The following is a 17,648-nucleotide window of genomic DNA, read 5'->3' on the forward strand; positions in this document are numbered from 1 at the left end:
TGGAAAATTAATGGTGATACATCTAAGGCAATCTAGCAAGGAGAAATAAATTTAGGAAACTTACCTAATATTCTTCTATTCAGCAGGGAAATTTCCCAAACATCATACAACTTTTCGAGCTCTTAGATTCTGTCCCATATCATGCAGTATAGGATGCTATATTTACATGCATTATATGTAAATCTTCTCTTAAATATGTAAAGATTGTTCCTTTGTCAGCATTGACTTAATAGTCATCATATTTGTCATCAAAATTAAGGCAGGGACTTTTATTTCCCTACTTTAATTTTTTCCTATCTCTAATATTCCCAGTTCCAATCCATATGCAGCAAATTCTTTTGATCTGATTTCCAAAACATCTCTCAAGGCCACCCCTTATTCCCACCACCACAGCAAATACCCTGGCCCAAGCCACCAACCTTTCCCATCTAGACTCTGGGAATGCCAGGAATCTCCCTGCTCCCATCATCCTCACTCCACACACTTCAACCTCTCTTTTTTTTGACATTTCTTTTCTCTCTCTCTCTCTCTCTCTCTTTTCATTGGAGGATAATTACTTTACATGGATGTGAGGGTTGGATCATAAAGAAGACAGAGTGCTGAAGAATTGGAGCTTTCAAACTGTGGTGCTGGAGAAGACTCTTAAGAGTCCCCTGGACTCCAAGGAGATCAAATCAGCCAATCCTAAAGGAAATCAATCCTGAATATTCATTGGAAGGACTGATGCTGAAGCTGAAACTCCAATATGTTGGCCACCTGATGCAAAGAGCTGACTCACTGGAAAAGACTCTGATGCTGGAAAAAAGTGAGGGCAAGAGATGAAGGGGGCAACAGAGGATGAGATGGTTGGATGGTATCACTGACTCAATGGACATGAGTTTGCTCAAACTTTCGTAAATAGTGATGAACAGAGAAGCCTGGTGTGTTGCACGCAGTTCATGGCGTCACAAAGAGTTGGACATGACTTAGCGACTAAACAACGACAACAACTGCTTTACAATATTGTGTTGGCCTCTCCCATACATCAACATGAATCAGCCACAGGTATACACACACCCCACTCCCTCCTAAACGCCCCCCCCCCATCTCCCACCTCATCGCACCCCTTTGGGTTGCCACAGAGCACCGCTGAGCTCCCTGTATCACTTACTACGTATTTTACATATGGTAATGTATCTGTTTCCATGCTATTCTCTCAATTCATCCCACTCTATAATACAGCTAAAGGAGTCTTGAGGAAATGCAAACCACAGTACGTTAACCCTTACGCTTAACAAGCCTTTGATGGTCTTATTCCTCCTCTATTCTCCCTCTGCTCCAGCCACTCTGGTCTGTGGATAGTGCCTCTGCCTTTACACCTTCTTTCTATCCCCACTGCTCAGAACATGCTCGCCTCTCTCTTCTCAGCCTTCATAAACCATCCCACGTAGTACCTCCTCAGAGAAACCATTTTTCATCTCCTCCATCTAACCTGAGATTCTGTTATTATTATTCTTTACTGCCACTCCCACTGATTTCCTTTACAGAACTAATCAAAATCCATAATTATCTGACTTACTCATTTGCTCACTTATTTTTCATGTATCTTTCCAACTAGACTTGGCTCTGTGAGGAAAGAGATGGGCCATCCGCTATGCACATTGCATCTTGCCTGTCCAGTACCTTGCCCCTTACATGGAGACTGTTAATAAACAGTGGATGAATGGATCAATAACAATCTAGTGAAATATTGGAAAGGGAGCAATGAGTGTGCTGAGCAGGTATTGCTTCATCATTTTCATGAAATACCCAAAGTTAAAACACTGACATTCAAAGATTTTTTTTTAAAGTAACCTAATGCAGCACTTATTATATGGCAAGCTCTTTTCTAAGTGCTTTGTATGAGTTTCTTCATCTAATGTTAACAATAGGCCTCTAAGGTGAGTGCTATTTGTGTCCTTTTTTTTTTTTAATTGATGAGACACCAGGTCCAGAAAAGAGAGTCATTACTTGTTAGTTAGTGAATGGAACATCAGGGCTATCATCTTTAAAGTCTTAATGACTAACTATTCGGCCTTTCAAGGTAAAACTCCGACTGTATATGTCCTGAATTTATTTTCTTAAAATGTACTGATCTCATATTATTTCTAACTCAGGCAGGGTTTCCATGACCAAATACTAGCAAGAAATGTCTACTGCCCTAAGGAATTAAGCCAAACAAGCTGGAAAAAAGAATAGAGATGATCCACATGGGCAGTAGCCCAAAAGAGGCTCCAGGCCATGGAACTGCTAGTCCTCCTCCTTCACTGGGGTGACTGGCTGAGAATTGCTGTAATAATATTAACAAGGTCAGATATTCAATATGCCTTTTCTCCAAAATCTCATCAAAATCACAGATGTCACCTGGCTCGGCTTGCTCATCTCTGGTGCATTGGCAAACCCTTCCTCTTAGAAACACGGAAAAGTAGAACCAGCTTGGGGTTCCAATTATGAGACTACTTGAGCACTGTGTTAGTGGGCTCTCATATTTTATGAATGCTAACCAAAGAGAGGAACTGTGGAGGAGTTCCTATGAAGCTTCATTCACACTGCCCAGGGAAGTCCATGAACACTCAAGTGAAAGTGAAGTAAAAGTTGCTCAGTCGTGTCCAACTCTTTGCGACCCCATGGACTGTAGTCCATGGAATTCTCCAGGCCAGAACACTGGAGTGGGTAGCCTTTCCCTTCTCCAGGGGATCTTCCCAACCCAGGGATCTAACCCAGGTCTTCCGCATTGCAGGCAGATTCTTTACTAGCTAAGCCACAAGAGAACATTCAAGAGATGCTCACAAATAAACGGGTCAACTGGAGTCTACTTCTTGCTCCACATAAAACCTTCTCAAGGACAAATCATTTGCTCATTTTCACCTTTTAGAAAAATGTCAGTGAATAACTATATATCATATCTAAACTTATTAAATCTACAGTAAGTACAACAAATGAGCTTTTAAAATATTCAAATTATATATATATATAGACATGTAAATACATACATATACACACATATACATTTTTTGGTATCTTTGCCCAAATAATGTGTAAAGTTAGGATAGCATGGAGGGAAAAAAGCTACACTCCCCATAACAAGAGATTTTAGCTAATAGTTTTAACCAATTTCAGCAATCAGAAACAAAACCCAAGTGCTTAATTCTGAAAATACCATTTTTTTCTATAAATAAATATGTTCTTTATTTTTGTTTTAACACACACACACATGCCTGCAAGTACCTACTTATATATCTGTATATCTGAAGACACAGAAATTTGTGCAAATACTTTCTTGTGCTTTTGAGATTCTAGGATATGGGAATATATACGAGAAGTTGAGCAGCAAGACACCCTTCCAGCATTTTTTTGTCTATGGCTCCTGGTTGATCAAGATTTGCTTCATTGTAATTTACTATTCATTCATTCTGTTGCTGTCTATTTTGCACATGGTGAAGAATATTGAGTTGCAGAAAGAAAGAGGTCAGGCACCAGAAAGAATAGCATTTATAATTGTAACTGACAGTCATTTTTATAGTTAGGTTTTTAGTGGCACCCTGAGAATACATGGCACTTCTTATTGTGTGCTGAGACTAGATTTGAATAAATGCACTTGGGTGCTACCCAAGAGAAAGGGAGGAAAAGGCATGTAAATAAGGATGTGGGTCTTGCATTAGGTTTAGAATCTTCAATCAGTCTGACAGGTGACCTTGGGATGTCACCTGAAGCAGATCAAGTCAGCCTGGATGTGGGCTCATTTACAACACAGAGGCCTGAGCCCTCAGATAAGGGAAAGGCAGTGGAGGATTTTGTGCTTCCTTCCAGTGTGGGTATAACTGTTAATATTTTATTTCTCCCCTCTTTGAGAAGAGATAGGGATATGCAGGTCTAATACTATAGAGGGGATTCTTGGACTGGAGAGTGCCGTTCAGAGAAACAGAATGATTATCCCAGAACTTCCACGATTTTATCTTGTAAACCAAATCCAACAGATTTAACAGTTCTTGCCTTTGAGACTAGAGAGTAATTATACACTAATTTAAGACTGTGAGATCTCAAGAGATTGGGTGAGCTTAAGAATCACACAGTCCACCTCTTTCATTTTAGAGCCAAGGAAAATAAAACTCAGAGAGGGTAAGTGGATAATTCAAGGTCACAACTTACTAGTGGCAAAGCCAAGCCTAAAGCCCAGATCCTCTGATTCTTAATCCAGATATCATTCCTTTATGTCTCCCAGAGTTCTTGGTCCCTGAGAAAATCAGAAATCCCCTAAGACTACAAATCCCTCAAGAGACAAATTCCACTCAAAATGCAGCTTTCTTCAGGTCTGTGATTTGGATTTCTGCTCAAGATGCATAAGTAAGGAAGTGTTAGCTGCTCAGTCATGGAATACTGGAGTGGGTTGCTATGCCCTTCTCCAGGGGAGTGTCCCAATTCAGGAATTGAACCCACATCTCTTAACACCTCCTGCATTGACAGGCATGTTCTTTACCACTAGTGCCAGCTGGGAAGCCCATTACAGAGGCCAATTTGCTGTGTGTACAATGGATCAGTTACAACCACACCACTTCCCAAGGCAGTGGTAGGCTTGGTCAATCACTGCTTAACCTGAGCTGACTAAACAGACTACCAAAGGTCTGATTACAAAGGGTTCCTTAGTTCATCTAAAAGTGAATGCTTCCAGAATCATCATTTTGACCCAGATTTTCTAGAAACTCTCATCAATGGAACAAAAGTGTACCTTCAGTTCAAGAAAGTTGTTTCGGAGAATGGCGGGATGTTTTAACAATGATAGGAGTTCATTAAAGACTGCAAGATGTCAATTCAGAAACGCTTTTCATTTTAACCTGAGATTGTCATTCTGTTCCAGGAATACTAAGGGCTGCAAAGATCCCCTGAGTCCACTGGCATTTTCCAAAGCTTCAGCCCCAAAAAAAACAGCAAGGCACAAAATGATCTCACTTTTTAAAAGTGTACACAGGCAATTTCTTTCCTTGCCATTTATTAAATATCTTATCTGTTAGTGTAGAACCTATCTCTATGGTAACTGTAAAAAAATATGTCATTTGGTATTGAATTTCTAGAAATAGTTTTATAATACCCACTAAATATTTTACCTTGGGTCATCAATTCTACCAAACAACAGTTAAGTGGTGAAGTTAAAGTCTAAGTTTTTCATTGAATTTGCCAGTTAATAAAGGCAAAAATGAGATTGTGTGTGTGCGTTAGCCACCCGACTGTTTTCCTTTAAATCTTCTGAGTGATTGCCTTACCCTTCTTTTAACTGAATCTGGAGACATAGCCAGAAAAGTGTTTTTTTCGGGGTTCTAACTTTAGTTTGTAGATAGGTTACTATATAACATAAATGGAACATAAAACAAGCAAAAAAAAATGGAGGGGTGCTATTGAGAATAAATCTTATTCAAACTACCAATTACCCACCATCTCATCACTGAAAATGAAAGCTGATCTTTTTTCCAGCTCTTAGATGACTTTGCTGCTGCCAGCTAGCTGTCTCATTTCCTTCTCTCCTACTGGGGTCTCTGCTTCTATCTAACTTCCTGCTTTTACCCCATAGCCTTGGACTCGCCAGTAGTTGATAAATGTTCCAAAATTTTCAATGCTCTTTCCTGCATTGTAGTTATTGCTGAGCCTCTATTAGGTGTTGGGTATTTTTTTTTAAGCCAGCTCTTAATTATTTGGACACCAATTTGCCAGGGACGGAATTAACTTGACTCTAGCTCTCTCTTTCTCCATTTCTTTTCTGCAGCCTGCCTTTTGGCCACAGCATGGCTTGTTAGTTCCTTCATGAGGGAATAAGGGCGGGGTAGGGTAGGTATAAAAGCCTGGAGACTCACATAAGCTCATTTTGTCATTTGTTGGCAGCTCTGGTTAAAAGTTTGGCAAGGTAGTGTAAAAGCACACAATGAAAGTAGACTTGATCATGTACCTTTCATTTACCCGGGCTCTTCAGGCTCCCAATGCTGGGGTTAAATTGGAAGCTGGCAGAACTGCACTTGATATCTTATATTATGGCAGTGAAAATAAAGTTTTTCTGACTTGGCAAAAGCTTGTTTCACGAGCAACTTTACTTGGTCCTGAGTCCTTTCCAATTAGCAAGCACAGGGCAATCGGCCATTGGAAATCAAGCTACCAGGCACTTTGTCACAAGCTCCCCACCGCTGAGTTTCAATGGTACTAGCTTACAATAGAGTTTATGTTATTCTATTTCCATTTTTTTTCTGAATTAAAAAAAGGAAAAAAAGAGATGAGGGTACTGGAGTAAAGATGCTCTTATATATTAAACATGTAAAAATTCCATGCTAAATTCTTCAATTAGAATAAATCATTATATTGGTATTTTGCCTCATTGGAGATATAAAAATAAAATTTCACTGGGCCATGAACTACCTTCTAAAAATAAAGGTAGAATTCATTTTTATCAGTTTCCCATTTTCTGAGGGCAACTTTAATTTGAAAGAAAATATAACTTTGAAATGGAGGAATCTTTTTCTTGAAGGATTTGATGACAACGTTGGATTCTGAAAGATAAGAACAGCTACAGCTATTCAAACATAAAGTGTAAGAGGAACTTATTCTGAAACCCCCAGTTGTACTATTAGTAAATCACCTAGTAATTTTTACTTTACTGATATCTAAAAATCTGAGGACTGCATTTTCCCTTAAGTCTCCCACAGCGTGTCAGTGTGTCTGAGAGCCTTGCCCTCAAAGGACAAAAAAACAAAAGAGAAAGAACACGGGAGAGCATAGCAAAGATAAATTTAGATACAAAGAAGGACTTCAGACCTTTGACGGGAATATTAAGCATCAGAATGTATCTCGAAGGAATGGCAGGACTAGTGTCTTTGAAGACAAAATAATTTCTCATTTACACAAATAACTTAAATGTGATTCTGTGCAATGAGCAAGGAGAGCGTGGTTCATTGAACTCATCCTCAAGGAGGTGGTATCTATACAGTGGCAACGAATCTGGCCAGACAGTGCTGGGTTTAAATCCTTGTTCTGCAACCTACTAGAGATGTCACCTTGATCAACACACATAACACTCATGGGCTTCAGTTCTCTCAACTATAAAATGAGGGTCATGATGTCACACATGGTTTTGTGAATATTAAATTAGATCAGTATTAGTAAGGCCTTACCATGGTGTCTGTATCATCATGTGTTTTCTAGAGGTAATAGTTAATTTTATTAAGGTCCCTTTCAACTTTCTAAAAATAGAGTAGTGCCACAGATTCTAATTTATGCCTCTGAATAGCTTCCCTGAATGCATAATAAAATAAAGCAGTGACTATCTCTGTATTAATGCCCATCATGGTCAATCAGGGTGTGTGACGTGTGTGTCTGTGCATGTGTGCATGTGTGTGTGTGTGTGTGTCTGTGTGTGTGTGTGTGTGCTCAGTCATGTCTGACTCTTTGCAATGCTATGGAATATAGCTATGCAATATAGCCTCCTCTGTCCATGAGATTTTCCAGGCAAGAATACTGGAGTGGGTTGCTATTTCCTCCTCCAGGGGATCTTCCTGACCCAGGGGTTGAACCCACATCTCCTGCGGCTCCTGCAATGCAGGCAGATTCTGTACCACTGCACCAAATCAGGGGATAGACATAAGAAATAGGTGCTAAAGCAAATCAATTTTTGCCTAATTCTTGGGTTTTTGATAGCTCATAACATTAAACTTGATTGCATTGTTATTATTTTTATCTATTTTTGAAGTGGTGCTCTACTTTCAAAAAAGCTTTGAGATCACTTAAAATTTATATATATATATATATATATACATATATATATATGTATATATATATTTCTGACAAAACAAACATTTAAACACAGGGTTTAAAGGACAGCAGTTTTAAAAAAGAAAGAAAAAAAGCAAAGGTCATTATGCCAAGAACTAGCAATAATCATTGAGATACTACAGTTAAGACAAGTTTAGGGAGCCCTCTGGTGGTCCAGTGGTTAAGTCTCCACTTTTCAAAGCAAGGGGTGTGGGTTCAATCCCTGGTTGAGGAACTAACATCCCACACGCTTCAGGGTGGAGCCAAAACTTAAAAAAATAAGGTGATTGTGCTATTTAAAAAATAAATTTTAAAAAAGACAAGCTTAATATTGAGAGTCCTGGCAGCCAAAGCAAAGGGCCTCTTTTATTGTTAAATTCTTAGAGTCTTCACAGAATTAATTCTGTCTGTGTCTCTTCAGTATTGGATCTTGTGAAGGGTTGTCAAGCCTTTCATGAGGCTTCAGCTCACCCATCACTCTCCACCATCAACTTTTTCCCATTCCCGTCTTTACTTTCAAAGTACAATGAATTAAGCATTTGAGACTGTGTTTGTTATTCTGATTTATCTCAAGAAAAGATGAAAATCACTTATATGCAGAAAACCTAACTCAACAAACTTACTTTTATAAGGTCTGAACTATGTGCAAAAAAGGGTTGGTAAACCACAGGATAATATGGCCAAATGTTTTCCTTCTAAATTTAAATCGATAGATATAAGGGGAGTTCCTTACTTTTGAGGGTACTGTAACCATGAGCATGTACCTGTGATGGAACTGTTGAACTGCTTTTAATATAAAGTAAATTCTCGATTTCTTCTTGAATGAGTTAAATTTGATTCTATATGACGAGCAGGTGGTTGGCTGAAGTGATGCTTAAAGAGGTGGTATTTGTACAAAAGCAAGCAGATTTTCAGGAATGATCCAGATAGTGCAGGCTTCATAAGCCTGGTCTCGGCTAACCATTTGTAGCATCAATGCTTGTCACCAGATATGAAAGTTTTAAAAAATTTTCTTTTTTGCTCTGGATATAATTCTTCACATTCTTGAGAATTTCCAAGTAGCTCATCAAATTGTACCAACTGTCTCTTCCATGCTAGGCACTGTGCACTGTGGGAAACCATCTGCATGTTTATCACCGGTGTCAAGTTAGCCCAGAAGAAAAGAGGAGATGCTCTGAAATTCAGGGTATATCAGATCCAACCTGAACCTAGTGGCTGGAGTAGTCCTTTGTGCTGTGGCCAAAACCTGCTCCTTTTTTACGCCACTTGTCTTTTCTGGTTTCCATTTCAACAATTCTCTTTCTCAGTATATAATCTTATTATTTTCACAAAGACTATCATAATTTTTGACCCCCTAATTTGTTTTATCTCTTTTATCTCCATCTGTTATTTACTCAATTATTATGCTCAGTACTGCAAAATCTGTTATTTATGCAATTTGAATTGGATATCTACAAAAGATCAGCTACAGTGATCTGAATGTCCCTCAAAAAAAGTGTGCCTATTATTTCATCTTGAAAAAAATGAGCTCAATATTTTTCAGAGAAAATTTCTATTTCTTGGTAAACTGCCAAGATTATTGAGATTATGCTGGGTAATTCTCATGGGTATCTCACAACATACACAATGGTGCAGAATAAATATTACGTGGCAATGACTCCTTAGTACAAAATTATTATGTAATAGATAGGATATACTGTATTATTTGCATTTCTAGATATTTATCTAATAGCAATGAAAACATGATGCACAAAAACATATATGAGAATGAACATAAAAGCATTATTGATAATAGCAAAAAATAAAACAACTTTAATCTCCCTCAAGTGTTAAGTAAATTAAAAAATTGTTCTATCTCTATACCACAGAACAAAACTCTGCAATAAAGTAGTATGAGATATTAATACAACAATGTAGAAATCTTTAAATAATCTCTAAAATTAAAAAAATCCTGTCATTGCTAAATTATTTTACATCTGGTATATAAGGATTCTATTTTAAATCTTTAAAAAATAATGCTTGTGCTATAATCCTTTTCTTAATGTAAGGTTTAATGACCATGTTAAACTCTCTGTGCTTTGAGATCTATCCACCACATAGCTTTGAAATATCTCTCACTTCAATATGTCTAAAAATGTCCTTATGTTATTTTGGAGGAACTTCTATCCAAAAAAAGAATAGTTTAATATCTCTTAGCTCAAGAGGAACCCATGCCTGGATCCTGTAGCAAAAACAAATAAATGAAAATGCAAACCATATCTATCCCTGGAAGCTGCCGTTTTCATCACGGGGTCTTGCGTTCACACCCCACCAGGGGTATCAGTTCATCAGTGATGTGCAGGACACACCATTCCACGCACCGAGCAGCCAGCCTGGGAAAACAGGCTCATTAGCTCCCAGCTCTGCTCCTTCCTGAAGTGAATTCTCCTCTGTTTATCCACCGGATTTGTTACTTCCTCCACATAAGAAGGCATTCATGAGAACTCAGAGACTCCTGAATTCTTTAAAACAATTTTTTGAAGACAAATAACCCAATTTAAAAATGGGCACAAAATTTGAACAGACACATCACAAGATATATGAATGGCCAAGAAAGGTCTAAGAAGATGCTCTACAGCACTAGTCATCAGAGAAATTCAAATTAAAGCCACAATGAAATCCCACTACACCTCTACTAGAGTGGCTCAAGTTATAATAACTGATGACACCAAGTGTTAATGAGGATTCAGAGGAACTGGAATGCTCACAGGCTGCTGATATGAATACAAAATAGACAGTATAGCCACTTTGAAAAATCTCATAAAGTTACACAGACATCTCCCTGAGCGAAGCAGCAATTTGCATTTCTAGGTATTTATCCAATTTACCTAGAAAACGATGCACAAAAATGTATATGAGAATGTTCACAGAGCATTCTTTATAATAGCAAAGAAAACTTTCAATTATCCTTCAACAAAAAATAAATTAATTAAAAAAAGAAAACTTTAATCTCCTTCAAGTGCGAAGTAAATAAAAAATTTGTTCTATATCTATACCACAGAACAATACTCAGCAATAAAGAAGTATGAGATATTAATACATGGAACAACATGGATGAATCTCAAAACCATGCTAAGAGAAAGAAGTCAGACATAAGTTAAGAACTGACTGAATGACTTCATTTATATGAAATTCTAGAAAAGGCAGAACTACAGTGACAGAGAGCAGATGGACAGCTATTTCCAGCTGGGGGGTTTCAGGGGGGAGTTTTCTGCAAAGGTACAAAGAATCTTTATGGTATGGAAACATTCTGTAGATTGATTCTGGTATCAAACTGTACATTAACACTGATTTGTTGTATGTGAATGATAATGTAAAACTTTTATTCTAGACTGCTGTTTTGACTCATCCTATTTATCAGAAACTGATAAAACTGACTCCAAGTTATTGACCCTTGTTACTGAGCAAATCAACTCTGATAACCTCAGACACCCTCTTACTTCAGCACTGTTCCCTTGACATGCCCCATTCCTTTTCTTTTTCCTTCTGCTCCAGTATTCTTGCCTGGAGAATCCCAGGGACAGAGGAGCCTGGTGGGCTGCCGTCTATGGGGTCGCACAGAGTCGGACACGATTGATGCCACTTAGCAGCAGCTGCTCTTTTCAGAATGGAGTTGTTTCAAATATCCATGTGTTATTTTTTTCTCTCTTTGATCTATGTCATAAGCAACAAGGATAGTTGTTCTCAGAGAAGCAAGCTATTCCACAAAAATGTGTATCCTCTCACTCAGGGAAATGTAGTAACAATTCTTTACAAGACTCTTTTTTGGAAATGTTTGTATTGATAAAAATTATGATATTTAGAATCAAATATATGCAAATAAGGGCTTCCCTAGTAGCTCAGTGGTAAAGAATCCACCAATGCAGGAGACGTGGGTTCGATTCCTGGTTGGGAAGACCCCTGGACGAGGAAATGGCAACCTACTCCAGGATTCTTGCCAGGGAAATCCCATGGACAGAGGAGCCTGGTGGCCTACAGTCCACGGAGTCACGAGTCACGAAGAGTTGGATACAACTTAGCAACTGAACAACAACAACATCTGCTTTTCTGACATCTGACCCACCAAAACCATGGGTCAAAAAATCTAGGCTGCACAAGGAATGAGCTAGTGGTCACAGACCACTTGTGTGAGCAAGTTTGAGAAGTGTGGTCACAAAGAGCAGAAAGTAAGAAAACAATGGTAAATGTTGCGGGGTCGCAGCAGGGTCAAGTGAGTACCTCCCTTCCCTTTAAGAACATTATTGCAAACACAACAGGAAGCAAGCTAGCTGAAAAGGGGAAACTGAAGTGACAGAGAGAAAGAAAATGATGTAGTGTGGGTCCCTGTACATGAAATAAAGTCACTGGATGGTTTCCATCTTTTCAGTAAAATGGGAGGCAGTCTTTTGAAAAGGAGGGGAAGAAAATGAGACTGAGAGTTTAAAGAAACATAGAGTGGAGAACAGATGAATGAGAAGATGTTTGAACAGAACCAAGTGTCAACATAAAATTAAACTATCTTGGATGGGTTATTTATATGTCCTGTGTCTCTCCTGGTGGCTCCCATTTAAAGAAAGCAGACAGCAGATGATCTAGGTCTGAGAGTAAGGTTTAGCCCTTAGTGAAAAATCAAGGGAGAAAAGATGTTGAAGGATAATTGAAAGTTTTCTTTGCTATTATAAAGAATGCTCTGTGAACATTCTCATATACATTTTTGTGCATCGTTTTCTAGGTAAATTGGATAAATACCTAGAAATGCAAATTGCTGCTTCGCTCATCTCTTGTACAATCTTCTTTCTCCCAGTTTACAACAGCAATGAATAGCTCTCACAAATCCTGCATTTCAGTATGGCCAAGGGAGACTTGAGGTATAAACAGAACTTGGGAACACTACACAAAGGGACAGTTTGAAACACAGTGTCCTCCAAGCCTTCTTTCATCAAGATATCAAATCTGTCAGCTGCATGAATTTATTTCCAGGATGAAAAGGAAATTTCCATGTCTCTCCAACAGTTCAGCATTAAATAGTCAGATAAAGAAGTAGATATGGAAGGTAAGCTGATGCTTAATATTTGTTTTTCATTCAGACGTGAACAATAAACCTTTTACCTTTAAACATTTTTCATATTAACACTTTTACTGCATGCATGCTGACTTGCTTCTGTTGTGTCTGACTCTTTGCAACCCTATGGACTGTGGCCCGTCAGGCTCTTCTGTCCATGAGATTCTCCAGACAAGAATATTGGAGTAGGTTGCCATGCCCTTCTCCAGGGGATCATCCCAACCCAGGAATTGAACCTGTATCTCTTATGTTTTGGGGATTGGCAAGCAGATTCTTTACCGCTAGCACCATCTGGGAAGCCTAACACTTAACCTTAGCCAAATATTTTCTGGATATGATAAATCCATATTCATCTTTTACTTGGGTACAAGTCACCTTGCTCTGTCATTTTGTCAACCAGTTATTTCATCATTTATTCCTTATTATCATTTTAAAATTTATATTAAGTTATTTTGTGGTTAGGTGAAAATGCGAGAAGAAAACTTCTCACATTAAGAATTACCTGGACTGTCTCAGGGTCAGAGACACCTAGCGTGGTGCAAAGAGCGCCCCTACTGGCCAGTTTCAGCATCTGTAGAATGTACTATTCACCTTAAGGACTGGCGGTGCAGCCCCAAAGAAAAAACTGATGTTAAATGTTGTGTGGATTGCAAAATACTATGAAGGAAAGTATTTACATTCTTGAATAAATAGAAGAGACTAAGATGTGATCATTAAAACCACCGCTTTGTCCTTGATTCCTCTTTCACCTGACTTTTTTCCCCTATTGGTACTATTAACTTTCCCTCTACTTCCATTTGTCAATCAACATGTGCCAATTGCACGCCTGCTCTCTGGTCAGTGCACTTTCTTCCTCTCTAGCAACTTTTAGAACCTTATCTTCCTCTACAAATCTTCCTTTTATCTCCTTTCCTGCAGGTAGGTGATGGCTAGCTTTGACACCCCGAGCATAAATCTTTCTTCCTGGGGCACTGTGACAAGCTCAGCAGTGTGTGATTAGGGATGCAGCTGCACCCAAGAGGCTCAGCTGGACCAGCCACAAGGTCTGAAACAAAGCTGTGTCTCTGAACACAATAAACAGTGACCTTGATGAAGATGCTTAGGTCAAGGCTTGTCTTTTCAACTGCACAGCAGGAGAAAGGGATGACAGAGGATAAGATGGTTGGATGGCATCACCGACTCGATGGACATGAGTTTGAGCAAGCTCCAGGTGTTGGTGATGGACAGTAAAGCCTGGCGTGCTGTAGTTCATGGGGCTGCAAAGAGTCAGACACGACTGAGTGGCTGAACTATTATTCCCTGGTGGCTCAGATGGCAAAGCATCTGCCTGCAGTGAGGGAGACCCGGGTTCAGTCCCTGGATTGGGAAGATTCCCTGAAGGAGGAAATGACAACCCATTCTGGTATTCTTGCCTGGAGAATTCCATGGACAGAGGAGGCTGGTGACCTATACAGTCCATGGGGTCGCAAAGAGTCAGCCATGACTGAGCGACTGATCCTTTCCTTATTACACCTCTATTTCATGAAAGTGGTGATATCCTAGTGGTGCTTTTCTAAACAGTCATTTTAGTCTTTCATGGTTAAAAATGCAATTCCATACAATAGCACTGATAGTGTGCTATAATTATATGGAAATAGACTTTTAGTTATGACCCATCTTTTGATTAGAGGACAGCAAAGCACCTGCCGGAAAACGTAGCACATTGTAAATACTATTAGTTCCTGTTTTCTGTCAATGCAGAACTGCGCTGGCAATAAATTCAGCTGATTGATGCTCGTCATTATCTGAAGCAAGAGCAGAGAGAGTCCCTCGGAGAGAATTGTGAGTTTAAAAGTCAACCAATAACTGAAGGCATCTGTTTGGGAAGAAGAGTCTGGATCCTACCTTAGAAGTCTCTAAAATAAACAACTTCTGTGCCAAGTGGCTTCCACATATTCTTGTTGTTAGATGTGCATGGCTATTAAATGCAGCAAATAATGTGTCGCTTAAGCTACTCTACTTTTTAAAAAAGGCAGTCATCGTTACACTGAATGAAGACAGTGGATATATTAAATAAACTATTCCCTCCCAACCCAGTGGTCATGATTCCAATTTGATACAACAGGATGGCCTGTTTCAATACCTGAATCGTGTGAGCTGTGGAATGGAAAGGAAAAGCTATGAGGGAAAGACTTCAACAGTTGGTGTGAAAGAAGGAGTGAGATCATGAATCACTGGAAGAAAATTAGGAGGCCAGACATCTTTGAGGCAAACCTGAAGAACACAAGTAATGGCAATATTTAAGAAATATATGAAACCAGGAGAAAATACATGTGGTAATTCACTTGTAGGCTAAAATACTCCAACAATACCGACTAAACGTAGGAAGCAAACCTGAAACATGATTGTGATGATGATGGAGTATTTATAGAGGTAAGATAAGGTGTAATGGCTAAGTACTGGGCTCTGGAGTCCAACGCAGCCAAATTCAAACCTCAACTTTGCCACTTAGCAGCCTTGGCTAAGTTCTGCAGCAGCTTCTCTGAGATGTGGTTTCCCCATCAAAGAACGGGGGTGAAACTAGTACTTATGTCTTACAAAAACTAAATGATATAAGGTATATAAAAGGGCTTAATGTAAGTTAACTAATAGTAGTATTTTTGCATCATTATTTGTAGTATTAGGTATTATACTATGCTGAGTAGAAACAAGCAAACAAGTCATTGAACACTGCAAATACATCATTTAACAGATGACACTCGAACTACAAAATATTAACAGTTATAGAATAGAAGAGAGACAACACATTTTAAATAAGTAAAAAAATTATACAATATTATTAAAGCTGTTAATAACCTGGGCTGAGTCACTAAGCCAAGTTATGACATCTCCCTTCCCATGTATCTTTTTTTTGTTTGTTTGTTTTTTATTGATATGAATCAGCCATAGATTTACACATATTCCCCATCCCGATCCCCCCTCCCACCTCCCTCTCCACCCGATTCCTCTGGGTCTTCCCAGTGCACCAGGCCAGGGCACTTGTCTCATGCATCCCACCTGGGCTGGTGATCTGTTTCACCATAGATAGTATACATGCTGTTCTTTTGAAACATCCCACCCTCACATTCTCCCACAGAGTTCAAAAGTCTGTTCTGTATTTCTGTGTCTCTTTTTCTGTTTTGCATATAGGGTTATCGTTACCATCTTTCTAAATTCCATATATATGTATTAGTATGCTGTAATGTTCTTTATCTTTCTGGCTTACTTCACTCTGTATAAGGGGCTCCAGTTTCATCCATCTCATGAGGACTGGTTCAAATGAATTCTTTTTAACAGCTGAGTAATATTCCATGGTGTATATGTACCACAGCTTCCTTATCCATTCATCTGCTGATGGGCATCTAGGTTGCTTCCATGTCCTGGTTATTATAAACAGTGCTGTGATGAACATTGGGGTGCACGTGTCTCTTTCAGATCTGGTTTCCTCAGTGTGTATGCCCAGAAGTGGGATTGCTGGGTCATATGGCAGTTCTATTTCCAGTTTTTTAAGAAATCTCCACACTGTTTTCCATAGTGGCTGTACTAGTTTGCATTCCCACCAACAGTGTAAGAGGGTTCCCTTTTCTCCACACCCTCTCCAGCATTTATTGCTTGTAGACTTTTGGATAGCAGCCATCCTGACTGGCGAGTAATGGTACCTCATTGTGGTTTTGATTTGCATTTCTCTAATAATGAGTGATGTTGAGCATCTTTTCATGTGTTTGTTAGCCATCTGTATGTCTTCCTTGGAGAAATGTCTGTTTAGTTCTTTGGCCCATTTTTTGATTGGGTCATTTATTTTTCTGGAATTGAGCTGCAGGAGTTGCTTGTATATTTTTGAGATTAATCCTTTGTCTGTTGCTTCATTTGCTATTATTTTCTCCCAATCTGAGGGCTGTCTTTTCACCTTACTTACAGTTTCCTTTGTAGTGCAAAAGCTTTTAAGTTTCATTAGGTCCCATTTTTGTTTAGTTTTGCTTTTATTTCCAATATTCTGGGAGGTGGGTCATAGAGGATCTTGCTGTGATTTATGTCAGAGAGTGTTTTGCCTATGTTCTCCTCTAGGAGTTTTATAGTTTCTGGTCTTACATTTAGATCTTTAATCCATTTTGAGTTTATTTTTGTGTATGGTGTTAGAAAGTATTCCAGTTTCATTCTTTTACAAGTGGTTGACCAGTTTTCCCAGCACCACTTGTTAAAGAGGTTGTCTTTTTTCCATTGTATATCCTTGCCTCCTTTGTCAAAGATAAGGTGTCCATAGGTTCGTGGATTTATCTCTGGGCTTTCTATTCTGTTCCATTGATCTATATTTCTCTCTTTGTGCCAGTACCATACTGTCTTGATGACTGTGGCTTTGTAGTAGAGTCTGAAGTCAGGCAGGTTGATTCCTCCAGTTCCATTCTTCTTTCTCAAGATTACTTTGGCTATTCGAGGTTTTTTGTATTTCCATACAAATTGTGAAATTCTTTGGTCTAGTTCTGTGAAAAATACCATTGGTAGCTTGATAGGGATTGCATTGAATCTATACATTGCTTTGGGTAGTATAGCCATTTTGACAATATTGATTCTCCCAATCCATGAACACGGTATGTTTCTCCATCTGTTTATGTCCTCTTTGATTTCTTTCATCAGTGTTTTATAGTTTTCTATGTATAGGTCTTTTGTTTCTTTAGGTAGATATACTCCTAAGTATTTTATTCTTGTTGTTGCAATGGTGAATGGTATTGTTTCCTTAAGTTCTCTTTCT

General features: G+C 38.7%; 1 protein-coding gene across 1 annotated transcript in view; it reads right to left on the reverse strand.

The window, feature by feature from the left end:
- Window positions 1–17,648, reverse strand: part of SLC35F1 (solute carrier family 35 member F1) — a 411,149-nt gene that overhangs the window by 193,214 nt on the left and 200,287 nt on the right. The gene's annotated exons all lie outside the window — the stretch shown is intronic.

The sequence above is a fragment of the Cervus elaphus genome, chromosome 28, assembly GCF_910594005.1.
Source record: "Cervus elaphus chromosome 28, mCerEla1.1, whole genome shotgun sequence".
Classification (NCBI taxonomy): Eukaryota; Metazoa; Chordata; class Mammalia; order Artiodactyla; family Cervidae; genus Cervus; species Cervus elaphus.